This window comes from Martes martes (assembly GCF_963455335.1).
Source record: "Martes martes genome assembly, chromosome: 16".
Lineage (NCBI taxonomy): Eukaryota > Metazoa > Chordata > Mammalia > Carnivora > Mustelidae > Martes > Martes martes.
This window is the reverse complement of record NC_137904.1, coordinates 55,727,888-55,755,233: the sequence shown is the minus strand read 5'-3', so window position 1 is coordinate 55,755,233 and position 27,346 is coordinate 55,727,888. Positions and strand designations below refer to the sequence as shown.

The following is a 27,346-nucleotide window of genomic DNA, read 5'->3' as shown; positions in this document are numbered from 1 at the left end:
TAAAATTTCTGTCATAACTAAAACTCATTGTCATGTGCTCGGTCCTTTGGAGAAAGCTTCTTGTTAGAATGTGGTTTGAAGCGTTGATTTTTAGTATTTGCTTGTAGAGAGAAAATTAGAGCAAAGTGGCCAGATGAAATGGGACGGATCTCTCACTCAGCCGATGGAGTGAGATTAATTTTAGGATTTCCTACGTAGGACACATTCTCCAAGCCTACCAGTGTAACTTCCCCTCATCTTTTTCCTTGCAAATACTCTCAGTTTATCCTCAGAGCTCTCACACATGCCTTTTCCACTGGTTTTTAAGACTCAACAAACTTTTAGAAATTGGAAAGCAAAAATTTTGCCTGTCACTGTACATCAACCTATTAAAAAAGCTCTTTTAGCTCATCAAAATCTGTTTATTGCCAAACTAGGCTTTGCTGGGGATAATTTGGTTTATATTTACTGAGAAAACAACTCCAGGCAATATATTCTTTTATATTAAATTATGCTCTTCATGTGAATATTAAAATTTGGAGATGTGTCCTTTTTCCACTTCCCCCACAATTTTAATGTATCATTCTTCAACATTTTTTACAACTTAACACGTTTGGGGGTTCTTTTATTGAAAAATAATTTTAAACAATGCAAAACCTGTTGGATTATCTATTTTAGTACTGTCCCTCCTTTATGTTGGGCTGCAAATAGAGTTTCTTTCTCTTCAGACCTTTCACAGGTGGGACCAAGAAGGTAAATAAAAGTTTTGTCACAGTACAGAGGGAAACCATATTTTTTTACTATTTTTTAGAAGATTTTATTTATTTATTTGTCAGAGAGAGAGTGAGGACAAGTAGGGGGAGCATCAAGCAGAGAGAGAAGCAGGCTTCTACTAAGCAAGGAGCCCAATGTGGGACTTGATTCCATGACCTAGCTGAAGACAGATGGCAACCAACCTAGCTACACAGGCATCGCGAAAAGCAACTTAATAAAATATATATTTATTTATTTATTTGAGAGAGAGAGAGAGAGAGAGACCATGCACTGGGGGAGGGATGGGGGGGAGAGGGAGAAGGAGAGAAGCAGACTCTGGGGCAGGGCTCTATCTCACAACCCTGAGATCTTGACCTGAGCCAAAATCAAGAGTCAGATACTTAGCCAACTGAGTCAGCCAAGTGCTGTCTCTCTCTTTAAAATAAATAAATAGATAGATAGATAGATAAATAAATAAATAAATTGAGAGAGAGAGAATATGCAGGGGGTGTGGGGAAGCAGAGGGAGAGGACCAAGTAGACTCCCTGCTGAGCACAGAGCCCTATACAATGCAATGGGGACTCAACGTGTGGTGGGGGTGGGGGGGGGTTTCGATCCCAGGACCCTGAGCGGCTGTCAGATGTTTAGCTGACTGAGGCACCCTGTGCCCCAGGAAAGCAACTTTAATGTGTAGCTTCAGAAAGGGACAAAAGATAAAAAAAGAAAAAGAGAAAGAGGAAGAAACGCTTTGACTTCCATGTGCTCATTTCAAGATATCCTGATCCCAGGTTGGAGGTTCTGCATCCCAGGTTTGGAATTTCCAATGTCAGTGTAAACAGAGCTGACATACACTAAGATGAATCTAGTCATTTCCTCTTGCTGGTCACTACTGTCACCTCCTACTTGTCATTCTTCATTTGAATTTATTTAAAAGAAATAAAAAACCCTTTTTGTAACAACTGTTTGCAGTTCAAAAATCAATAAACCGTTCTTTTCAAGAAACAAACAAAAAAACTGTCTTAGTCTGCTCCTTGATTTCTAGATATTCCATTTTTCAATATGATAACGTTCTCTGTAAAATTCTGTACAATTTCCTGTTCTACAATACACTCCCTCCACCACCTGCAGTGATCTCATAGCATGTCGTCTGTCCCCCATAACTTCTTGTGATTGCTGTCAGAACACTGGGATGTCTCTAGGTTGTCTGACACTATATCCTCAGCACTCCCCAAGGAACCAGGCACACATTAGGTCCTTATTATAGTTGGGTGCTCTCAATAAACCTGATATAAGAGATTCAGAAAACAAAAGGCATGGATGACTTCCTTTACTGAGAAATGAACAAGACAGATTTATTTTCAATAAAGGCTACAGAGTAGCCAAAAATTTCCTGCAAACAGAAATGTAAAAAGCATATTTATACCTGGGATGACTTTACAGAATTGAAACAGTGACAGATAAGGAAGAAATCTAAGTAAGGATTGAGTTTGAATTTCTATAAAACATAAACAAAGCACCTCTTTTTCCTAGGTCCCCAATTATTGTATTAATTGATTTAAGTTTCATTTGTAACTTCATCATTCCCTTGAAATTCCTTTTTCAAAGGTCAAGAACAATTGGTAGAAGACAAAATTATATAACTGTACTTCAAATTAGAGCACTGTTACCTGAGTGTAAATCATTTATACTCTTAACTATGGAATATTGCCCAAATTTATCAGTACAGTTCTACCATTGCCCCTATAATCTCTCATACAGACTCCCAACACAACCCCCTCATTTCATTCTCAGAAAATATGTAAGAAATTAGAAATATCAATGCTTCCAAATATTCCATAGGATTAACCTAAATTCGAAATTCGATTCAGAAATTTTCCACTGTACACAGAGAATGAACCCTACATGTTCACATATTCTGAAATATCAGCCCAGAGAAGATAATTTCTAAAATTTAAAAGTTGTATTTTGCCAAGTTTTGTATCCTGAGCAAGGATGGGTTGAATGTTATATTAGAACTTTCAGATTATTTAAGTAATACATGATGATTCCAGAAGAAAATAATTAGTACTAATAATCTAAAAAATAAACAATCAGGAATAATGAGAAATCTTACTGCCTAGATGGAGCTACTTTTAATATTAATGCAGAGCCTTCTCTAGGTTCTAAAGGGTGTGTGTGTGTGTGTGTGTGTGTGCTAATACACTCATTTTCTCTTTCTGTTTTTAAAGTCTTCTTTTTTTTAGAGATTCTATTTATTTATTTGGCAGAGAGAGAGAGAGCAAGAGCACACACAAGCAGGTAGAGGAAGAGGCAGAGGGAAAGGGAGAAGCAGACTCCTAGCTGAGCAGGGAGCCCGATGTAGGGCTCCATCCCAGGACCCCAGGATCATGACCTGAGCTGAAGACAGACAGTTGTGTAACCAACTGGGCCACCCAGGCATCCCTTAAAGTCTTTTTTTAAGCAGTGAGAACAAAGTATAAATACTACTTTGAAATCAGCAGTTTAAAAATGTTAACTCTGTGTTACTACTTCAAAACAATTTAAAGATACAAACACACAAATACAAAAAAAAATAGTAATAGTTAAGAAGCATTCTGTTGTATGAAATTAACTGTAATTTAATTTATTCAATCTATTTTTGTTACATATTGTGTTGCTTCTGTAATCTTTTTTTTTTTTTGCTTCTGTAATCTTAACATGAGAAATAAAACTTTGATGAGCTATTCTGAGCTTCATTTTTGTCCATATGACCAGTTACCTTTTTAATTTTAATTTTATTATTATTATTATTATTATTATCATTATTATTTAGGGGAGAGAGAGTGTGAGCAAGCAGGGAGGTTGGGAGTCATAGAAGGAAGGAGAGAGAATCTTTTTTTTTTTTTAAGATTTTATTTATTTTTTTGACAGATGGAGATCACAAGTAGGCAGAGAAGCAGGCAGGAGAGAGGAGGAAGCAGGCTCCCTGCTGAGCAGAGAGCCCGATGCAGCGCTTGATCCCAGGACCCTGGGATCATGACCTGAGACGAATGCAGAGGCTTTAACCTACTGAGTCACCCAGGCACCCCAGGAGAGAGAATCTTAAGCAGGTTTCCTGCTCAGCACAGATCCCAGTGTGGGGCTTGATCCCACACTGAGATCCCCTGAGATCATGACATGAGCTGAAATCAAGAGTCAGACGCTTAACTGATTGAGCCACCCAGATGCCCCCAATTACCTTTTGACTGTAAGTTTTTTAAAAGGACTGCTGGGTTAAATAATATCTATGTTTGGTTTTTAAATTTCCATAAGCACTCTTAGATTTACCTTCTGAAAGATCTGAACAATTATGACATATTTTCTCGGTAATGTCTTCGTAATTCAAATATATATACAAAGAGAAATTGTTCACATTGCTGATTTATTTCTTTTTACCATTTCTTATTATTTTAAAATGTTAAAAACTTGGATTTTTATAAGATAGGGATTCATTTTTGACAATGTTTCCAAAATTTTTGCTGAAATAATCTAATTTTCCCCAAGTGAATAGGAATTGCATTTTTATCATTTGTAAAATATGAACATTACCAGAAAGTCTATTTGCAGACCCTATTATCTTCCACTGAGCTCTTTTCCCAGAACCAGTGGCAAAGTATTTGACTCCTCATAGCATTGTAATGTATTTAGTAGTCTGAAATTTCCTTTTTAATTTTTTTCATGGTTGTTCTTGCTTCTAAAAAAGAAGCGAGTCATATAGGCGTAAATAATGTGAAAATAACATCTATATGGAAAATAGATAAATGAAACTTGAAAAAATATCACTTTTATAAGATCTGTATGCTTCAATTATCTATGCCAGTGAGACTTTGGGATAGGTATTTTTATATGAGGAAATTTAGAGAAGTTATGGTTGCCTATGAGCATAAAATTGGTAAAAAGCAGAAACAAGTTTTAAACTCAGATCTTACTAAGTTAAATATCAGACACTGGCTACCATGTCTCATATGTCTCTCTGGTACCGGAAATGTCAATTTCTAGATGCACATATCCAGAAAAAGAAAGCACTCCGGTTAAGAGTCATTTAGAAAAAATGGTATAAGGAATGTATTTAAAAAAACAAAGCAATAATATTGACCAACTGAATTCTGAAGGAAAAGGGAACATAAAACAGAAGAAGAAGAAGAAGCCAGCCCACATACTTTTCTGGTCCAAGCAGTGACTCAAAAGTAGACATGATGACTATCTGCAACTATTTGAATTATATAAACACTAGATGAATAGAAAAAAATGTTAAAAGAGAGGAAATTAATGTGACACAAAATAAAATTTAAAAATATGGTCTGAATAGAATTAGGGGTGTATCTTGATGATATGTTTTCTTGTTTTTTTTCTGTTTTATAAATAGAAATTAGATAAAACTACGGTTTCATAATTTTTAGATTTGAACATGTGGATGTTGGAGAATGTCTAAACCTGCCAAATTGATGTACCAGCCAGCCAAACATCTCTTCATTTCTAAAATGGCAGGGCCAGAGTCCACAAAGATCCTAACTGGGGTTGTTTTTCTGTTGATGAAAAGAGGAAATGCTCCTAAGTTTGAGAAGGACGATATACCAACAAATGCTCCATTTCACCTCTAAGGCCAAAGACATGCAGATAAACTTAGATTCATCTAAGAAAGGATTAGCACAAGTCATGATTGAATTGGAGTGAAGATACCAGGTCTAGACTCCTCCGCCTAATTTCTGGCAGTCTGCCCATTTCATTCGCCAGGGCTTCTAATGAGTAGAACATCTGCTCAAGTATATTTTGTATTGTTGCAAAATCAAAGGGGATATAATGGAGGCAGAGATCACATTCAATGAAGTTCCAGGTTAGATACAACTCTCATTACATTTGCTAATAAAGAAAAGGAGAGAAAGAAGAGGGGGAAAAAAGGCATAAGGTACATAATGCAGATAAAAACATAACTCAGCTAAAATGATTTAGAACACATGGAAATTATACTAAATACAGAATCTTAATAATATATATATATACATATATATATTAATTTTAGCTTTACTGGGGTCCAATTGATGTATAAAATTGTAAGCCATCTGAAGTGTGCATCATGATGATCTGATATAAGTATACATTGTAAAAGGATTCCCCTCACCTGGTTAATTAACACATCCATCATCTTCTGTATTTATCCTTGTATGTGTATGGTGAGAACATTTCAGTTCTATTCTCTTAACAAATTCAATGATACAATAGAGTGGAATCAACTATAGTCACCATGTTTTGCATTTGGTGCTCAGACCTTATTCATCTTATCGCTGAAAATGTGTCCCCTTTTACCAACTTCTCCCTGTTTCCCCTGCCCTCAGCCCCTGGCAATCACTTTTCCACTCCTATAAGCTTGACATTTCCTCTCTTTATTACACAGAATCTTCATTTTAACACTTTCAGATTAAAATCTTGCTTTTTTAAGATACAGGTATTTCACAAGTGCATTGTTGTCTTCTAACAACTAATAAGTAACAATATGGTTTACTCCAGGAGTAGGCACACTTTCCCTGCAGGGCTGTATGTTATTTTAGGATTTGCAGTACAGAAAAATCTCTATCATGATGATTCAACTTTGCTGTTATAGGGTGAAAGCAGCCATGGACAACAGGTTAAAAAAAAAAAAAAAGAACATGGTTGTGTTCTGATAAAACTTTATTTACAAAATGATTCAGGCCAAATTCACCCACATAAGATGGCTTGCCAACTATCCTGGTCTAGGGAATTACCTTTATAATATATTATTTAGAGACTTGGAATCCATGAAACTTTAGGATCAAAGGAGGGGGGAAAAACTAGTATTCATTACATACTGACAAAACCAAGTAGTCAAATTTCACAATTTCAAACTGAGACTCAAAGAAATTGAATCACATACACATGGAAAAAGAGCTAGTGGATATTTGAAGGATTCTAACATGACTTGTAAAACTCCAAAATCTACTCTTTCATAAATTCATCCTGTTACTCTCTTTAAGTCATTGCCCCAAATCTAATAAACAAATCAGGAAGTAATTAAGCATGCCTACTTAAACATTTTGTTCAGGACTCAGAACAGTTCACAGAATTCAGTTCAAATGTGCTATTTTAAATGAAAATTGTCATGTGTACAAAAGAATACACACAAGTTTTTTTCTCTCCTAAATATGTTTCCCAGTTTATTGCTCACCATTTATTTTTGTTTATGATATTTTTAAGATATCAACTTTTTAAACCTTATATATCCAAAAGATTTTATCATTTCTATGATGATTCCTTCCTTCCTCTGCTTTTGTATGGAAAGACTTCCCTCACCATGACCAGATAGATATTCACAAATAGTTTATTCTAAATCTTAAAAAAAAAACCTAATGTATTCTTTAATAAACTTGAAATTTATTTTGATATATAATGTGAAATGAGAATCAAACGATTTGTTTCCCATAAGTAAGCACTAATTGTGACTGTTGAGTAAATTGTTTTTCCAAAGGATTTGAAAAGCCATCCTTATCCAAAATGATTTTTGTATATTCATAATCTTTTCTATTCTAGAATCTATTCTAGAATCTTTTCTATTCATAATCTTTCTTGGGAACCTCATTTTGCATTTTATTAATAAATATGCTTTTTTCCATAGAATCAAACTTTCACTTACTATAGCTCTACATTAATCATCCCTCTCTCTGAGCTTTACTCTTTTTACCTGTTTACTTTTCAAACTGTGTTTTAGATTTTATTTGAATTATTTTCTCTTTTGTAATCCCTTTAACCTACATACAGATCAAATGCTTTCAGCATAACATCAAGTTGAAGTATGAGTGTTAAGATTTATATGCTTAGTCAGCTGAAGGGAAAACAAAAGAGAGAAAGGCCAGTGCACTGGCTTTGTGGGAGACACCACCATGCGCCTTGCCTTGAACTGAAGTTAGTGTCCTGCATTGAGGTCCACTCTTCTGAACCGATGTCCTGTCCAATCCCATAAGGATGAGACTTCCACTTTCTTGCTTCAGCAATTAGGAGGTCTTATGGATTGAAATTTGTCACTTGGAGTAGCTGAACAATTTTTTCTCTTTTTCTTACAATTTTTGTTTTCTGCTAAAGAATTAGAGCTAGGGGATTACACTCTGGTCTCTCCAAGGTTACCATTTTGCCAGAGAGTAATGGGGTTAGAGTGGGGAGGTTAATGTGGACTATTATTGCAGCTTTTGTGAATGTGCTTTTATGTAGTTGATAGCTTTCCAAAGAGAAAAGAGAGCAAAGAGCAAACTCAAAGGAGAATATCTTTCTATTCTTTGTCCAAATTACTGCTCATACTTCCACTCTAGTTCCACTAATTTAGAAAGATAGCAGTACAATTTTTTAAAAGATTTTATTTATTTATTTGACAGAGAGAGAGATCATGAGTAGGCAGAGAGGCAGGCAGAGAGAGAGGGTGAAGCAGGCTCCCTGCTGAGCAGAGAGCCTGATGCGGGGCTCGATCCCAGGACCCGAGATCATGACCTGAGCTTAAGGCAGAGGCTTAACCCACTCAGCCACCCAGGCACCCCTATCAGTACAATTTTAAAAAATATCTCACTTGGCTCTTTTCTGCTCCTTCTTAAGTGGGACATCTTTTGATTTGGTCCAATTTGTTCTACACCTTTATGTCGAATATAAAAAATAGCAAAAACTGATTTTTATTATTTATGTTTAGCTAGAGGCCTTTAGTTTGTTTCACCATTCACGATATCTTCTTTGCTACCATTACTTCATAAATCTTATTTTATTATTTTTGTAGAGGAGATTTTTACAAATCCAAATTTCCTTACTACCTCATTTCTTGCAAGTTTCTGGATTGCATTTTTGATTTATAAGAGTTTTTATCTTTTAATAGAGGAGTTTTAACTCATTTATATTTATTGTCATCACCAATAATTTTGTTAGTTGGATATCAAGTTTTATTAATTTCACTCTTATGTGTGTTTTTTTAAAATTTTTCAGCATAGGTATTTATCTCAAATTTTTGAACAAGTAACCTTTTCCTTAATGTTAAAAATGCTCACCTTTTATTTTTTGGGAAACACACACACACACACACACACACACACACGAACTTAGTATTTTCTCTTTACCAATGTCAGTGATAAAATTGTATTTGTTGGCCCCGCCCTATTTAATACTAGCATATTTAGCATATTTTACAAATTAGCATATTTTATTTACTTCTATAAATCTCAGACCCTCACTTTTGGGGATATGATCTGGGTTCTTAGAACCTGCTTATGATCACCATTTAACATCATATATCTGTTCTTATGATAATTAGTTGCACTTTTTTTAATTGGCTCCATGTCCAGGGACGAGCCCAACACAGGACATCACCCTCAGATCAAGACCTGAGCTGAGATCAAGTGTCAAACACCGAATTGACTGAGCCACCTGGGCTCCCCAACTAGTTGCCTTTTTAAAAATAATCATACTTTTTGTACTTGATTTCTCATAACTAGTTTACATGTTTTTTTGTGTTTTCTACTAAGTTATTTTAGAAACGCTCACTTTTGAGCTTTTTGTTTTGTTTTGTTTTTTGTATTTTGGGTTTTTTTTTTTTTTTTTTTTTTTTTGGATCCAGTTAGCTGAAGAACACCTCAATGAACACTTTTAGAGAAAGGACATGAGCATTCTTTCTCTTCGTGTTTGACTCCTACTTCATGATTAAAATACCTCTTTGGAAATGGAAATCATTAATAATAATTCATTTCCTTCAAATCTCCCATTGCATTCTTGTGTTTAATGCTGAGGAGGCATCTGAAGGCAGTCTGATTTCTTCTTCCTTTGCTGGTAACAAATTTTGTTTTATTTCTATTGCTTACTTGACACTTTCAAGTTCTTTATTTTTTTTAAGGTGGTTGGCATATACTGGTCTATTTCTATTGATTTTCCCTGGTGTTGAGTTCACCAATGCATTCTGCAGACCCAGTTTCATTACTCAAGGATATTATTCTATTTTGATTATTATTTGTGCTCCCGATTCCCCAGTGTCTTCTCAAAATCAAGTCAAGTCTAATTCTATCTCTCCTTCTTGACTTTCAGTAATTTTTCCTTAGCACACCTCCTTTAAGCCACACTTACTTGGATCTTCTGCTGGGCAGCCAAAGCTAATAGGAACAGATAGAAGAGATAGGCATTTTCATTACCACTTCAGCAATACAAAGTGTGGACAAGTTAGCATTTCCAGCAGTGCCATTTTATCTCTGTGTGCTTGGGGAAGCTGCCTTGCTGGGGACAGCTATCAATAAGGTCTGTTCTGTTCTGCCTGCCTTCAGTCCCTGGGCACAATATGTCTATGCCTGATACCCTTTCTGGGGCCGCTGCCTGAAATATCACTGACAACCTCTGCCTGATCAAGAAAAAACCTCACTGTCCACTGGACTTTCTGCCTGGTGTATCTCTTTCACAGATTGTTGCAAATGCTTCTGGTCCAGGACACAAAAGGAAACCCATTTGAAGCATTCAGTATCAATCCTGAGTCATATCTTGGCTGTAAGTCTCAGACTCATTCTTCCTGACTTTGGTACATTAGCAGGAATTTTAGCAATACTTCTTCAATTTAATTTCTCCTAAACAGCTCTATCAGAAAGAAGAGCTAGGACGTTCCTTTAATCTCATCATAACTTAATAAAAAATGTTGGAGGAGATTTTTAGCATATGGATAGAATTTATCTCTTACCATAAATTGGTGTTGTCCCATATATAGTAATATAACTTTATATATATTTCTTTCTTTGGATGTTTTGATCTAGGTTTTAACTTGGAATTATTTAGATACTTGTGCTCAAATTACCGACCTACTAAAACTCTTGACCCCTAATAGTAATGAGCAATCCTTGTTTTTCAATTAATAATGTGTCTGAGATTTTTTTAAAAAGAGACACTTGTGGGGCGCCTGGGTGGCTCAGTGGGTTAAAGCCTCTGCCTTCAGCTCAGGTCAGGATCTCAGGGTCCTGGGATGGAGCCCCACATTGGGCTCTCTGCTTGGCAGGGAATCTGCTTCTCCTTCTCTCTCTGCTCGCCTCTCTGCCTACTTGTGATCTCTGTCAAATAAATAAATAAAAAATCTTGAAAAAAAAAAGAGAGAGACACTTGCAAATAAATGTGTGTTTTTAAAAGGCCTGCCTGCTGCATCTTTATTTTTAATTTTTAGTACATCTTACTTTTTATTTTATATCCTCTGGTGTGTGGCTCAGACGCTCCCTCCAGACTCAAGGACTTTAATGGTTCAGTGCTGTTGTCTGCTGAAAACTCACAGCTAGGTCTCTCTCTCTCTCGGGCATTGTCCTCCGTGGAAGGGAGCTCCTCTAGACTTCCTTCAGGGGTGGTCCAAGGACTGGCCTAATGCGGAACCTGACCTCTTGCCTCCGTTTGGGACATCTCTGAAGGACAGTTATAGATCAAGTGCTGATCTGATTGAATGGTGCTATAAATGTAAAATATGCATCCGTCCTGGGGGACCGAATGTAAAATTTTCTCATTAATAATTTAAAAATGTTTGACCCCATATTAAAATGATAAATTCTAAACACATTAGGCTCAGTTAAATATATTATTAAAATTCATGTCACTTACTTTTCATTATTATTTTTTTAATTGGGTACTAAAAAATTTAAAGCCACACATGTGGCTTTCATCTGTGGCTCACTTTTTTTTTTTTTTTTTGAGGGGGGAGCTCATTTTTTCTTTCCATTAAGACAAGCTCTCGGTCAGAGAACTAGCAAAGCAATTGGTATGTCTAGGATGGAATGAGCGCAAGAGAGAAAAGTAAGAAAGCCAGACAGAGGGTTAATGACGTTCTAGAGCAAGAAGGGCTCTATAGGTGTTGTAAAGATGTTAACTCCTACCTCTGAAATTCAGAATAAAAAGCACTGCAAAGTCTGGGGTGGAGAATATCCTGACAATTTTTAAAAGGTTGCTATGTTGAGCCTGGGACAACAATGAAACAAGGGTAAAGGCAGGAAAATTTGTTGAGAGAGCATTATATTAATTTAGGCAAGAGGTGATGGTGACTTCAGCCAGAGTAATACAGAGCATTTTGTCCAGAGAGCAAAGAAAGAAAAAAGATGAAAAGTAGGAGAGAAGAGGTAATGAAAATAAGGAACTCTGGAAGATTCAGGGCAGGGATAAAATAAATGAATAGTAATAATAATAATAAAAAGACAATTTCCCAGACTTGAAAATTAGTCTTCACTTTGAAAAAGGCACTAATTAAAACAGTGATCAGCAATAGATATATTGTTGTGAGATTCAAATATAAAAGAATAAAATGGATACACTAAACACTTGCATGAGAAATAAACCAGACCACTGGCTAAGAATCTAAAATTTGATTTTTCAACAGAAACTGTGAATATGAATAGAATATTGATTACTAGTAGTATTTCAAGTGGAGAAGTAAAGAAAGGTTAACAGGTTTGCATGAGGAGTAGAGAGCATCAGTCTAGAAAGAAGGATACAAAACTGTGGTTTTCTGGGGGAGAGGAAGGGAGGATGACTCTGAGGTGCTTTGTTGGGGGCAGGGGGTGTAAATAGTAGAGTGCTGGGATCTTTGCTTGAACACCAGGAAAAATTAGTGATGGGGTCAAAACACTTGTCAATGTCTTCTGGAACATTAAAAAATAGAAATAGGTACAAAGGGACCATAGGAAATAAAAAAGTATTATGTAAGCAGCGAATTACATCAATAGCATCACATGAACACTGGTAATGGATTAAACCCCCAAATTATGATGAATTATATTGATATCATGGGAGAAGGGAAAACACGGATGAGTGTCCAACAAGGCCAAGCTCTTATTTACTGTTACAGGAATTGGAGAATGTTTCACATTGATAACTATCTACTAATACCAAATTAAACTACACATAAACTTAAAATCATTTACTGAATGTACTGGTTGGATGGTAGATCAACAGATAGATAGATAGGGTAGAGGGATAAAGGTGAACACCAAAAACAATAGAAAATATTTATCTTTTGGAAAGCAGAATTAGGTGCTCAGAAGGAGAGCGATGGTTAACTTTGTGTGATGGATTCGATTCTTGTTGTCAGTTCTTCACTTCTCTAGAGTAACCACAGCTAGGACTGCAAAGCCTCCCACAGAGACACTTACCTCAGCCTCTGCTATGGGGCTTGGACCTATGACTGTCTGACTTGCTTTTGGCGATGGAGCCGCAGCCAACATCAAACACACACAGACACTTAGAACACACGTCTGTGATTTGGTTTTCCCAAGCGTGCCCGAAGTCCACCAGGAATAGAACAGGAAAGAAACCTGTGGGGTCAACTTGAACACAACTCGAACCATGAAGGCAAGTCCAGCTGCTCTAGGTCAGGTTCTGCGGACCCACAGCCAACCCATGAGCAGGGAGATGGGTGGTATTCTGTCCAAGCCCCGAAGAAATGCAATTAGTGGTATACGTCACCTCGAACTTTGAGGTTGCTGAGTTATCAAAAGTTAACGAATTCTCAACATTAATAGTACGTACACTCGAATAAATTTAAAAAAAAACATTTTTTAAACTAATTAAAAACAAAAGTAATAACAAAGAGGAACTCAGTGGAAAGTTCAGATAACATACACTGGAATTCCTCTTTGTCTGCTAATGTCATCATATGCCTACCTGTTTACTCCATGATGATAGCCCTAAAATCTATTTTTCTATTCTCAAGAAGCACAACTGACTTAGCATGAGTTCCATGTTGGATCACTGTCCTCCAAGAGTCTAGACTTATCCACGAGACAGCGTCTTTTGCTTGAATCAGTTCTTGTCCCCTTTAAAAAAAAAAACACTCTAAATCTGTGAGCAAGCAATGCTTAACCTTTAAGACTTTCTCAATTCTTTCACTGCATGTGCCTCAGTTTCCCTGTTTTGGGAGAATGTCTACCTGCTTCCATCATGTGTTCCCCGATACCATTGTAGAAAGGAGAATTGGTGCTGTTAGCTTAGAGCAGCATGAGATCACGAGTTGAAGAGGTCAGGGAAAGATTCATGGGCACAAATCATAAAGGGATTGAGTGGGTTTTGAAGAAAAGATAAGCTTTGGCTGCATAAAGCAGAGTACACAGGGGTCTCCTTTCTAGCTTGTGAAATAGAAAATCACTTTTAGGACCCCCAAAGGGAAATCAATGGCTTCCTCCCCCATGGAGAAACTTTCCTGTCTTAACTGGAACAACATAAATAACACTTCTATTATAAGAAAGGATCGGACCCTTATTAAGACCCATAAATCAACAGTTATTTTATTTTCACAAAGCAACCCCCAAATGTAATTTTAAAGTGAAAGCATATTTTAAAGGGCATGTGGGTTTATATAATTTATATTTCTCTGTGTAAATATGGTACTGAGATATCTACTTACATTTGAATAATTATTGGGACAATACACTGTTTTGCTATGTATAAAAAGCCAGAGACAATGTGTAAAATATGGGGCTTTAAATTACTATCAGTTCATATAAGTATCATACGTGAGTGTTGAAAAAGCTTTAGAGTCCGAAGGCAGGGATTGAATTCTAGCCTGTGTCTCTTATAAATGGTGTAATTATGACTATTGTTGTTGTTGTGGAAACCAAATTCAAGGTTTTTTAAAATTTGTTTTGAGAGACAGAAAGAGAGAGAGAGAGCATGAGTGAGGGGGAAGGGCAGAGGGAGAAGCAGACCCCCAGCTGAGCAGGGAGCCTGATATGGGGCTTGATTCCAGGACCCTGAGATCATGATATGAGCTGAAGGCAGATGCTTCACCGACTGAGCCACCCAGCCGCCCTGGAAACCATATTCAAATTACTAAGGAAGAGGGGAGAGAAAAGGGAATTTGAAGACTCAGCCCTCTAAGTGTCTGCTACATTATAATATTACCTTTTGATTATCCATAATTTTTTGTGTGTACTATAGGTATTCACACTCTCTGGGAGTTAATGCAGTCCTTAGAATACTGCTGGGAAAGATAAAATTATGTCTGCTTATTTCTGCTTAAATTTTACTCAAGATTCTAATGTGTTACTTTCTCAAAATAAAAAAGCCCATTCAATTACCATTTAAAACAGATAAAAAGAACGTATTTATTAATTATAACAATAAGAAGTCTTCAATTAAAGTGTGTGAAAAAGGACCAATCTGATGTTTAACTAGATAGTTTGGCTGCTTGTTTTTTTCCTTTCTTTATTTCATATTTTCGCCCCCCACTGACCGTGAAGTTTCCAATGGTGAGGAAAGCCTTTCAATTAAGAATACTCCAAAATCTAGTTCAAAATGATTAAATTGTTGTCTTTATGCATTCGAATAACTTAAGAGCTACACTTGGATGCCTTCCCATTCTCTACATCATCCCAGAACGTTACCAGAATGACCATATCTTATAAGACGGAAAGACCACATCTATTCAGGGAAGGAAAAGCAGAAAAACTGCTAAGTTAGTTATTGGGAATAATAAAGACAAAAGAAATAGAAACTATTCAGTTAAAGAATTTATTTGTTATCTATGTGTGTTCACATGGTCTAGAAGAATCTTACTGTCAGCCTTAAATATATCTTCAAAAGACAAAATCAACACAAATGTATACAGGGTCAAGTATGAAAGTACGTGCCTCATGACTGCGCAGTCAAATAGTTAATTACCAGTCTAATTTCTGTAGACTAAAATAATGGCAGGAGGGATCACACAGTTAGAGCTGCAGGATTTAGAACATATTTCACTTTGCGAATCCTGTAGGGTATCGTAAACGGCATCCATATAAATCAATTTCTTTAGAAAGAAAGACCACATTTTATTCAGGCATTTTGAAGCCTTGGAACACAAAGTGTTAGGGAAAAGTGCATCCATTTATACCTATACTCACACATACTCCAGCAGAAAATATGCTATGTGTCTCGAATCCATCCCAGCAAATAAAGTTTATGCAGATATTCTGCCGGTCTGATCGCGTGTGGCAAGGTCAATTGAAGGGGAAAGCTGAGGTTCTTAAAGCTAATTAGCTTCCGGAAAATTCCCTATTCTTTCTTTCTCTGAGCCTCCTTTGAGTAAATCTCTCAGGGATCCAGCAAACAATGATGACATTAAGTGTATTCTGCTCATCAAATGTGGGGCCAAGTCCCAGGAAGAGTCCTTGATTCCTGTTTCTGATGGAAGTGATGGAGAGAAGGTCCTGTCATCCCAGTACAACAGTCACTCCCTCTCCACTGTGTATGTGCATTGTTTGGGTTACAGTATAGATGGCCCTGATCAATGAATTCCATTGAGTCTTACACATTGTTTGCAAATACCAATTTTCATAGGGTCTATTTAGCGTGAGAGATGGTGGAGGATGGGAAGCAAGAGGACTTTGGAAACTGGTCCCAGTTGAAACTCAGGAACATAAAACTCTGTCTATTGAATTAGAATTGCCCAAAACTAAGGTCAAATTTCAGAAAAGGACAAGTGGAATTTGTAGTTTAAAACATTCAAAAATTATATATATATGGAGAGGGAGAGAAAGTCGTAGACGGGTTAATTGGTAAATTCTGCAGAACCCTTAAGAAAGAAATAATATAGGGCACCTGAGTGGCTCAGTTTGTCAAGTGTTTGCCTTCCACTCAGGTCTGATCCAAGGTCCTGGGGCCAAGTCCTGCCCCTGGGTCCCTGCTCAGTGGGGAGTCAGCTTCTCCCTCTCCTTCTGCCCTCTCCCCTGCTTGTGCTCTCTCTCTCGTTCTCAAATAAATAAATAAAATCTTTAAAAAAGAAAGAAAGAAAGAATATATATTATACATGAAAATAAATAAAAGGGAGACCATACCTCACACTTTATGAGACTTCACCACATTTTATGAGCCCGGCAGCTGTCTTGATACTCAAGCCAAATAAAGATAATTATAAGAAAATAACAGATCAATATCTCTTATAGACAGACCTCCTTGTGTCACCCCAAAATTCACACTGAAGCACTAACTCCCGTGGGATTGCATGGCGAAATGGGGCATTTGAGAGGTAATTAGATGTAGGCTCATTGGGTTATGAAGTTTGGTTCATGAGGTCTGATGTCATTTAAAAAAGAGAGAGATGCCAGCATCCTCTCTCCCCCAGCACATGTACAAATAAATGATTATTGTTTTCAGCCACTAACATTTGGAGTTATTTGCTACTCAAAAACTAGAATAAAGGAAGAATATCATGTTGCAAAGCTTCAAATGCAAATGGCGCCCTACCTGGGGCACCATCAGGTGTTACAAAGCCATGTCACTGGATCCTGAAGATTTTATTTTTGTGTATAGCCTTTCTCCTCTCATGTTTATAAAGAACAATTTGAGTGTCCTTACACTAACACCCAGTGCCATCAGGATGATATATTAATATCATAAAAATAATCCCCTCAGAATAATTTTCATTATCTTTTCTGAGATAACTCAAGAAAGCCCTTTCACATCTTTCTACCTATAATGGAATTTTAGATTTCACAAGTTGTTGCCAACGTAGCTCAGAGTCCGTACCTACATCTACTTGGCTCAGAACACATAGGTTTCAAGGTATAGTTGTGTCCAAACTGGGTTATTTAACAGGCTTGGTGACACTTCTAAATTCTTTTATGTCCACAGGACACAGAAACACCCTTGCAAATGGAATTCCTAAGAAAGCCTTGAATTTCCTAGAGTAAGTACACAGATTTAGCTCAATAATTATATTAACTAGGCCATATGGATTTGCACAGAGAAAAATTTTCCATAGCTAAGTATTCTACCCCAAAGCCCTAGACTGCCTTCTCACAAACATGTAAACAGGTATAAGAAGAAACATGAGAAAGTGTGAAATGTGAACTTAATGAAAGCATATCTTTTTTCAAAACCCAAAGGAAAATTACTTCATTATTTATTTACTCCTAGTTTTGGGGGGATTTTTTCCCCCCAAAAGGCATTTGAAGCTGCTGAAGGTGAGGATTACGGTAACGAAGGCCATCTTTTATCATAATTGTTTTGTGGGCTATAATAAATCAAGTGTGTTCATAATGGGTGTGTTTTTACTTTACCCCAAAATAATAGCCATCAGACTGGTGATATTTAATTCATTAAAAGAAAAGAATGTCAAAAATGAATAACATCAACAGATATGTAACTATGAGGTACAGGTAGAAACAAAGTTATAATACAATCAAGGCATGTGAAAAAAATAAGCCTCTGGGGCAGCATTTTGAATACTTTCCTTTTCGTGTATCCATACTAATGGCTCAACCTCACGGAAGCAGTCTGAAAGTCTTCAGCTGCCTCTCATCTATGCCATATCAACATTTATAAGGATGTGGGCCGCTCTTATTTAGGACATGTCAAACAGAGGCTGTGTTCCCATAACAAAAGCAAAGTAAATCTTAATACCAAAGCTTACAATATTTATTGGCAAATACCCTTAACAATTCACAAAGTATCTTTGCTTGTAAAGTAATTCCTATTTGCAGGGACACTCCAGATGCCTCCGAGGACTGTGTTAGTGATTCCATATTTCGGGGATCTTAACAGAAGTGAATAGGGAAGATACCCAAACCTTGTTTTGCCTTAAAGCATTGAGGACGTGTTTTATTTACAGGATTGTCATAGCTGCGCATTCCTTTATAACCAACCTGACACCTCCAGGGAAAGCATTAGTGAACCTGAAGATGGGTAGATAGATACTAAACAAACAGAAATGCAAAACGTAGAAAGGGAAAAGCTATGTAGGTCATTCAAGAACTGTGGGACACGATCAGATGGCCTAACACACGCGCAAGTAAAGATCCACAGGGAGAGAAGGCAGGATGTGAAGAGATAACAACCGAGAATTATTCAGAGATTATGGATTAAAAGGCAGAGATAATCTAAGTGGGAAAAAAGTAAGACCCAACCCTATATCGCCCATGAGAAATCCACTGTAAGTAGAAATCACGGATGGTCTAAAGTAAAAGGAATCACACCATAATCAAAACAAAGCCGGAATGGCTCCTCCTATCAGATAAATCAGGTTTCATAAAAGGAACATTACCAGAAATAATAAGGGAACATTACAAATTGGTAAGGATGTTTATTCATCAAGGACATAATTTAAACATGTGTATTTCTCAAAACAGGTTTTCAAAACACATAACGCAAGAAACTGATAGAACAGGAGAAAGAGGTATATCCACAATTATGTTGGAAACTTTAGCGTCCCCTTTCAGGATTTAATGACAAATTAGTCAGATGACCTATTAGGACATAGAGGTCCTGAATAGCAGCATCAGCCAGCTTGACCTCACTGACATCTGAGACCACTCCACCCAATACAACACAGAATACACATTCCAGTGCATATGGATATTTCACCAGGACAGGCCATATTTTTGGCCACTAAACAAGGCGTTAAAATCATGCGAATCATGTTTTCTGTCCACAGCACAATTAAACTAAACATCAACAACGGAAAGATATCTGGGAAATCCCAAATGTTTGGAAATAAAATAATACACATCTGGGGAACTGAAAGGTCAAAGACAAAATTGAAAGGCCAATACATTTTTTTTTTTTAATTTAAACCCAATTAGCCAACATAGAGTACATCGCTAGTTTCACGGGTAGCATTCCATAATTCATCAGTTTCGTAGAACACCAAGTGCTCATCATATGATGTGCCCACCTTAAGGAGAATGGCCGTATGCAATTTCTGCGATGCAGCTGATACAGTGTTTCATCTCCCCTTGTGGTTCACAGGCTGAATCTGGCATTCCTTTGGCTCAGTCACACCGTATGACCTTCCCTTTCTGGTCTTTGATTTCCCTGCCCCGATTTGGGATATCTGTGGCAATTGCTCAGAAATTCTTAAGATGAGAAAAATGTGAAGGTGCAAGGAAGCTGGGACTCCACAGAGAGACTCACGAGGTCTGGAAGCAACAAATATCAGGTTCTAACCCTCAGGAAATAACAGCAAGGTAAACCCGACACATTTCTTCCAAAGGTCCACAAACAAGATTGATACGCAGTGGCAAATTATTGCCATCTGGAAATGCAGGATCAATAACATGCTTTACAATTGGTATGTCCCCTCTCCTTTTCCATCACATTATTCCTGTGTTTCCCCTTCCATACATTCGGATCGATTTCCCAAACAAACCTACAGGCAAGCCATTTCCAGGGCTGTGTTTCTTGGAAGAATTCAGGGTAAGAAAAAAATTACAAATGTTTTCCTTTTGTTAATCCTTTCATATATTGCCCTTCTTATTTCCAATAATGTTGTTAATACTGTGGCAAGCATCAATATACACATTATCTTTACCATACAAAAATATATACGGATGGATTCCTGGAACCAGTATGTTAGGTAAAAGGGTTCACATATTGCAAGTTTTAATAAGTAATGCAAATTTTCTTTTGATGATTGGTACTACCTTCTCACCAGAGTTCTGGGAGTCACTCTTTATTGGAAATGTCCTTTCTTTCCAACACCATGGCCGATCGCCTGGTAGCAGAGACTAAATTCACTAGGTCATACCCTTGTATTAGCCCAGTATCTATTAGAAACATGTTCATGAGTTCAAAGGTTGTGCAAAAACAAATACTATTTCTATGGAAAGAACAGGTAGGATGCGAGAGTCAAGCATTCTAACTTTAAGGAACCCCACAAAAACAGAGCGGGCCAGTCAGTGGAGGGTCACAGTCCAAGTAATTGGCCAAGACATTTACGAACGTTCTTAGTCTCCCGATATTCATGTAAGTGAAATGCTCATTCAACAATTACGAACATACCAAATAATACAGAAAACAATAAAATGGTTTTGGAATTATGCACCTTCTTATGAGGTAGTCTCATAGTTTAATCACCTAAAAATTTTTTTTAAAATTATTTATATGGGAATAGAGTAATACAGTAGTAGTATTTTCACAATATACTTGATGGGTGGGTAGTTCTCTAAGAAAAATAAAGGCCATAAATAATGAAATTTATGAAGTCTCCATTGCTCCAAACTTTTCTATTGCAGAAAAGTAGTTAAAATCTTAGTTGCTGACTTTCCCCCGGGATAAAATTTTTACTGGAAAGGTGGTTGGACTATGGAAACATTTACCAGCTGCAGGTATAATGCTCTGTCTGTTGTCAGACTCACAATTTCATTGGTTTATTTCTGGAGGATTATTTAGATGACTGTGGTCTTATATCCAGGCCCCAAGGAAAGAAAAAAAAAAAAAAGGAAAGAAAGAAACAGGAGTCTATGAGGTGTGCCTTCGCACTATAGAATAGTGATTTGTTATGCATTTGTCTGAGTTAAATATAGTAGGCAGTCATCTTGCACAGTCCTGTATTATATTCTGTTCACTAAAAAAAGAAACACTTGTTTGGATCGTTGAAGGAATCTCACTAAAAACCACAGCTCCCTTCTCCACTCCTGCATTTATTCCAGGTAGATTTTCAGCCCTTATGATGGTCCTTTCGCCCATTAATCAATAAGAATTGAAACTCGTTTGACTCATGAATGCCACCATCATCTACTCAGATTTGTTATTATTTTAATGATGGTGATTTTGAATGTGACATTCCTACTAGAGTAGCAATTATGTGGAAGGGGAGGTGGCTGACTGTTGGCTCCCTTGGGTTATTAATCAATTGGTGGGCTGAGGGGTAAGAATTAATTAGGGATTACAAAAACCCTCCTTCATTATATTAAATGGCTCATTGAAAACAAATAACCTCACCTGCATTCACTCTATGAGTTCACAGATTAATTGTAATTGAATTCATTACAGGTGATTTTCAGTCCCCAAGCTGAGACCAATATAATGTTCAGAGGCAGTCTCCGTCTCAAGGAAAGCCCAGGACTTCAAATTATCGTACTATTTCTAGTGCCCCCAGACATTTTCTAGACCCCACAGTCTGTTATGGTTTGATTCAAACTACCATGTTTTCAGGCATTAGCAATTGCACTATGTATAATGATGAAAGTGGGAAGAATCAGGTCTTGATATCTGTTTACTATTGTGAAATATTTGGTCATTTAACTCACTGGTAGCAGGATTCGAAAGCTTTGTCTGACTTCTGCGATATGTCGGGATATGTTAATTCTTGCATGTGCGTATTTACTATGGTTTTCAGGAGAAAAACGTGTATCCTGGACTAACTTCTCACAATTTTTCCTTAGAACAGATTGCAAATTATATTGGTCTCACAAATGAAATAAAGCACAGAATGCGTTTTTGTGTAACACCATACCTGTAATATTGATAAGAAAAAAATATCACTCTCTTTTGCATATCCTGTTTTATGGAAGAGCCAAGAAAGCTTTGAGGGGGCCTATCCTTTCTATTTTCTTTCTCTTCTTCTTCTTTTTTTTAATAATAAATGTTTATACATTCTGTCATAAAAACAATTTATAAAATATACTATCTTCTTTATAGAAAATAGAAATAGGATGATGAGTTAAATTTAAGTAATTTAAGACTTTATTTTATAATAAATTTAAGACTATATATATATATATATACACACACACACACACACATACATACACACACGTGAATTTATCTTTAGCAGAATTTCATCTTGATTTAAAAACTGATTTCACATTATGTAAAAATGTAGACATTGGCTTGTTTCCTTTAATGTTGTATCATGAGTATATTGTCATTACTTAAACATTTTTTAAAAATTACTTCAACATTAACTTAATTTTGAAATCCTCCCTTCTAGGCGCTTTTCCCTTTTATTTTCCTGAAGCCAAATGAGCATGTTGAGATGATAGATTTTGGTGTTTTTCAGACCTGAGCCAACCGTATGATCTCTATCTCTAATTAACTCTATGATCATTGTCAAGTTCTAAATCTTGACTGAATTTTCCAGCCTCAGTTTCACATTTGCAGAACGGGGATATCTCCTTTTTTAAAATGTTGTGAGGAGTCCTTGTAATATTATATACAAGCATTGAACATCGTATCTGGAATGCAGTGGTTATTCGATAAAATTAGCCCTTACTGATTGTATAGCAAAACTTCTCAGTGTCATCCACGGGGTCTCTAAGGTCTCAGCATTTGGTAACAAACTCTGGTGTCAAAGAAAACATGTTCTTTCTTCCACGTATGTAAAATCAGCAGGGCAGTAGGAGCATCTGATGATTGGACTACACTGATGAGCATCTACTTCAATTTTGAAAAAATCAACCTGCAGATATTTTCTTTTAACAAAGTTGCATTTGGCCTTCAGCCAGCCCACTCTTTTCCCTAGTTCTCCAGTTACTGCCCTGGATTTGTCCACCTTTCCTTGTCCAATTACATTCACCACTGAGAGCTGTCTCTGCCCATGGCAAGGTAAGTCCCTCTCTGCAGAGATAGAATTACATGCCATACATTTTAAATGAAGGTTGTTTAATTACCTAGATCCCAAATATGCTTACTTGCCATTTCTTTAAATAAAGTCTAGATGTTCTGTTCTATACCTAACACACTTGACTCTGAGCTTTCTGTCTCCAAAGAGGGAATGGAGAAAAGTCTTTCAAAAACAAGTAGAATGTCCCAAATGTTGTATTTATATTATTGCCTTTGTGTGATTTTAGGGCCTGGCATCATCAATTATGGAGGTAAGTATTTAAAAATATCCAGCCATGTGGAAATAACCATGGACAAGTGCACAGACATTGACCTGCCAGAATGCTCAACATAAAATTGTTCATGAAATTAACAGATTAAAGGCAACCTATGTCTCTAAGAACATTAGAGAAATTGAGCAATAATTTATGATTTTGCAGAACTTCGTAAATGAATAATGCTATCAAAAAAGATTTCATGAGGGAGTAATAAAATAGGAGTTGTAAAACAGGACTGTGCGTTGTGGTCCGATTTTGTTAAAATAGGAAAGAATACGTATATAAATCCAAGAGACTGCCAATTTCTTTGTTTTGTTTTCCTTTTATCTGTATTTTAATATTATGTTCAATCACAATGCATAACTTTTCTAATAACTAAAACAGAAGTGTTTTTTGTTTGTTTGTTTTACTTTAAACATAGTGAATTGGAAATTCAACTTAACCTTGCCACATAAACTTGGTTTACGTCATCAGCACATTGCATGGACCCTGTCATTGTCAGGGATAAATATTTACATGACTCTTGAATTCTGTCTATCTCTTGCAAATAGAGATATTTGGATGAAGAATAATAGAGGTCAATATTGAAAACCTTCTTCTTTTGTATGATAGGCAGAATGATACCTCCTCCTGCCCCTAGAGCCTGTGAATATGTTACCTTCCGTGGTAAAAGGGATTTCACACACGTGATTAAGGATGGGATGGGGAGGCTCTCCTGGATTATCTGGGTGGGTGCCGTGTTATCACAGGAATCCTTGGAAGGGAGGCAAGAAGTCAAAGAAGGAGTAACGACGATGGAGACAGAGGTCAGAATGTCTGAAAGAGGCCATAAACCAAAGACTGTAGACAGCCTCCAAAGCTAGAAAAGACAAGGTAACGGATTTTCCCCTGGAACCTCCAAAAGGAATGCAGCCTTACCACCTTCCTGATTTGAGGACTTTCGGTCTCCAGAAATGTCAGAGAATAAATTTGTGTTGTTGTAAGTCACTAAGTTTACGGCCCTTACTTGTTAGAGCACCAACAAGAAGCTCTTACCCTTTGCAGGACAGCATTTGCCGCTGAATTGCTTGGCAATTCCAGAGTAAAACCAGGTCGGACATTCAGAAAGTCCTCTCTGGCTTCTTTCTCTTTCGCTCTCCAAGAGTGGCTTCACAAAGTCCCCTAAAAGTAAGCATTCACCATTTCAGTCATTAAAAAAAAAAAAAAAAAAAGAAGACAGTTTCAGTGATCAAATGGTATAACAAAGAAGCCATGAATACCCACATTTGCAACCAATGCAAAGGAGACCTGGGACTCCCATCTGGAAGATGAATGTGAAAGGTCCCGCACCAGAGGTACCTTTCGGGCAAGGCTTCCCCACGTTTCAGTCTCCTGTGTTCCAGCAGTTGAAAGCGCCGACCACGAGAGCAGGTGAAAATGTGGTTATAAGCTCTGTGCTGACAGTTTTTCCTACTTTGTGAAGAGAGCAGAGCCGCTCCTGCCCATGTGTTGCATGGGGGATGATTTTCGCTTTGTACATTGTTACAATGGAGCTGGGCACAGTTTCTAAAGGCACCACAATAATATAAGGAAAAATTGTTTCTCTCTTCCATAACATAGTTATCCTCTTCAATAACAGTTCTAATCACAGCTAATACCTAATCAGTGATGAATCTTGGAAAATGTTAAAAAGCGCGTAGCAAAAATGAATCCCCTGTAACGCACTGTTACCATCTTACCTTTTCTCGCGCTCTCTCTCCACCTCGCTCTCTCTCCCTCCTTTCTTTTCTATTTATTCATACACTTCACAAACAAAACAAAACAAAAATAAACTGATCTCTGCTGTGGTGTCATACTGTGTTATACACCATTGTCCGTTCTATTGTTCGTCAGCCATTTCTTATTAGCTGCCAAGTCTCTGGTTCTCCAATCTGGCACGTCCTACAACCACTTGGAGGCCTCGTTAGAGGCACATGATACTGGGCTCCAAACCCAGAGCTGCAGATGTAGTGGGTCTGGGGCGGGACCCCTAGCATTTCATTCTAACAGGCTCTCATGGGGGTGTGGATATTGCTGACTGGGGCCATGTTTTGAGAACCACCACTCTTTTCAGAAGATTAATAGCTGCCATTGGAAGATACTGTACGCTCCTCTTATCTCTTCTATTTCCAGTTATATTTAAGTGTTTACCATGCCCACTGAGTACATTTGGAGGTTTACGGGATGATACACGAATGTTCAGTAAGTATGCAAGAACAGACGTTGTTCAGAAAATTCAAGAACAAAAAAATTTGCTTTCACTCTATGGATGGTTCCGGTGTTCGAGACATAATAAATAAATGACATAATATGGCTCCAAGTCCCAACTAACTTTGCACGTATAAACTGAAATTTTAATGTATGATGGTAATTGTTTCTCAAGGAATCCCATTTAAATACAAATTTCTAATGGTATGTGTTTTCCAGGTAGTTCCTGAAACAGGTTTTTTTTTTTTTTAATTGACCTATTTTTTTTTTTTTTAATGGATTAACTGAAAGGGCTGGCTGGAAGCCTTGGAATGTAGGAAAACCAAGCTGTTCTGGTTGCACCATCCAAATGTAAACAGCCTTCCTTGTCATTTGCTGGCATAGTGTTTGGGACACCGAGTTATTTCACTTTATTGAAATTTCTCTCATGAAAAATGCATGGAAAAGGCTCCACTTTTGCCAAACCCTCATGTATTTGCCTCACTGGGTGCAGTGAAGATTTGTGTGTAAACATATGGAAAGCCCTTGTACTGTCTGAGTCAAGCATAGAACAAGAATTATTCTTACTGCCCATAGGAAAAAAGGGTAACATAGATAAACTTTGCACTGGCATCCACTTTCGTCTTAAACTCTTTCCAGAACATTCCTGCTTACCTGTGCTTCTGCCCAGGGTGACAAGGAACCCTCTTGTTGGCTTAAAACTGGATGGGACAAATGGAGATTTTTATGGTCCTAGAGTACAGTGACCTATTCCTTAAACCCAAAAGGTAGAACAAATTATTCATAGACTCATCTTCTCTGAATTGCGAATTTAGTGATAGGATACGTCTTATAAAGTCATAAATGGGAAATTAAGTTTGGTTATCTATTTGAAAATTAATCACCTTGACTGAATAAAGAAGATTATGTGAAATTAAAACTAAGGCATGAGACCCATAGCATAGAGAATACTATAGTGATCTGTAGTACTTTTGACATTTCGCAGCTAAAACTAGTTGGTTAGAGTGAAAATGTGCAGCTACAGTCCTAGGGTTTTAACACAAAGCAAAACACAAAGTACCAGCCAAAGAGATAATTTTTTAAATTTTACTTAACACATACCTCCAACTCCTCATGTAAATGAGCTCTGCGTTCTGATGCCCTGTCCATTCAGTCTGCCTATCTCCAGTTAACATTGACAAGTTCCTATGGGTTTATCCTGTGGCTTCCTGACACCCACTACCGAGAAGGGGTACACTGCAAGTGCTGACAATACCAGATCTGGATGCAGACAGACCTGGGCCCGGACGAGAGCAGACGCTGGAGAGTTCCTCGCACACACCCAGGGCTTGCCGCTCTGTTTACATCTGTGCCAACAACCGTTGTTGCTCTCCCAGGAGCCAGCATCTGCCTCTCTTGGCCAAAGGTCGGTCCTCAGGCTCCGTCAGCCTTTTATAAAGTGCGGTGCCCTTGGCGTAGGAGCTTTCTTGGGAACGTGTTAGAGATGATAAAAAGTCTTGAGTCCCACCCCACACCTACTGAATGAGAAACCACAGTTGAACAAGACTTCATGGTGCTTCTGCTGCTGTTGCTGACATCTGAGAGCCACTGGACACAGACATGCTCTTACTCTGTGGACAAGGAGAGCCTCCTTACTTAGGATTTCGTGGACCCTCTTGTCCTCCTGACAACTTTTTTTTTTTTTTTTTTAATGATCTTGAATTTTGTTTATTTATTTACTCCCTCTCCCCCTTACTTACTTACTTGCTTATTTATTGGTGGGTCTCTGTGGGACTTAACCGAATACCCGACTCTTAGGTATTTTCTTTTTT

At 37.3% G+C, this 27,346-nt stretch overlaps 1 long non-coding RNA gene across 1 annotated transcript in view; it reads right to left on the bottom strand.

Moving 5' to 3' along the window:
* LOC308357307 overlaps positions 1-26,879 on the bottom strand; it is a 28,703-nt gene extending 1,824 nt beyond the window's left edge. Inside the window, exons 1-2 of the long non-coding RNA XR_013968182.1 lie at positions 26,637-26,879; positions 24,345-24,470 (exon numbers count right to left, since the gene is read on the bottom strand). This is a non-coding gene — a long non-coding RNA (uncharacterized lncRNA). The remainder of the gene's footprint in view (positions 1-24,344; positions 24,471-26,636) is intronic.
* Between the last annotated feature and the right edge of the window lie 467 nt (positions 26,880-27,346).